Below are 1,242 nucleotides of genomic sequence, written 5' to 3' on the forward strand. Positions count from 1 at the left end.
GAATAGCATCTTCATGGGAAGTTTTCTAATATCTTTGTGATGGAAATGGTAATATCAGCTGTCAGTTTTTATAGAAAACCAATTCCATTACACATGCTAAAGAAATCATACTTGAGCCATTATCTTCTATATCTACCACCAGTATGACTAATGAGTAACTACATTAGGACTTTATATTAAGGCTAGTGTGGGCACTCTGTCCTTGTTTGAGTGAGGAACAGCAGTTACGACAAGCAGAGTAGCCAACTCCAAGATGTGACAAAAGTCCTTGGGTATCGTTTAGTTAAAATGAAGACCCATTTATCTCTGCATCTCCCAGCACCATGCCTGACAGAAGGGGGCGCTCAAGAAAAGATGTGTTGAGGAAATTCCCTGGCGGTCCAGTGGTTAGGACTCGGCACTTTCACTGCTGTGGCCTGGGTTCAATCCCTGGTCAGGGAACTAAGATTCCACAAGCCATGTAGTGCGGCACAGAAAAAAATTAATTAAAAAAAAACAGCACCCACGACTTGTTGAACTGAAGTGGACCTGTGATGGAGCTTTGGTAGAGCTATGATACTAATTGGAATGCTTCCACCTGTTCCTGCTTTTTCTCTCCAGTATATGGAGGGGCCAAGAAAAACTGGAATGGGAGGCAGGCAGAAGAGAGCAGTAATGAAGAGCTCAGGGATGAACTAACAAAATACAGACTAGAAAATAATCATGCTACACTACAAGTTCTGTATACATAGCAACCTATGAAGACAGATGTCCAGCTGAAAACCTACTAGTACCAACAGATCCTTGTTCACACTCCCTCTCTTTCATTGTCTATGTCTTCATAAAGTTAAGTCAATGCACACACCGCACAGCCCTACAGATGCCGCTGAAACTCTCAGGACCGGGTTGCTTCATTCATCATTACGGTCATAGGAACAGCATCAATAACAAAGTATCAATGTGGAAACGAAATGGGTGTTTGTATTCATCTAACTAAGCTCTGGCAATGCTTCTATTGGAATCCCTTTTCCCTGCAAGGAGTCTTGCTCTCATTCTAACTCAGATTGCTCCTAACAGCTCTTGCTTCTCTAATTGGGCACGTTTCTTACTTCAGGGCTCATGTGGGCTTCTCATTGTCCCAGCTAATAGGTTTTTAACATTTTAACTTCTCAGCTATGTTTGTTTTACTTGGCCCCATTGCACTAAAATTAATCTTTCCTTGTGGTGTGTTTGCTGTTGTAGTGAAGGCTGAGGCAAGACCCA

At 42.3% G+C, this 1,242-nt stretch overlaps 1 non-coding gene across 1 annotated transcript; it reads left to right on the forward strand.

Moving 5' to 3' along the window:
- Nucleotides 1-369: 369 nt before the first annotated feature.
- Nucleotides 370-441, forward strand: TRNAE-UUC (transfer RNA glutamic acid (anticodon UUC)). Its single transcript has one exon. It is a non-coding gene; the product is annotated as a tRNA-Glu (tRNA).
- The last annotated feature ends 801 nt before the right edge of the window (nt 442-1,242 follow it).

This window comes from Lipotes vexillifer, unplaced genomic scaffold (assembly GCF_000442215.2).
Source record: "Lipotes vexillifer unplaced genomic scaffold, Lipotes_vexillifer_v1.1 scaffold463, whole genome shotgun sequence".
Lineage (NCBI taxonomy): Eukaryota > Metazoa > Chordata > Mammalia > Artiodactyla > Lipotidae > Lipotes > Lipotes vexillifer.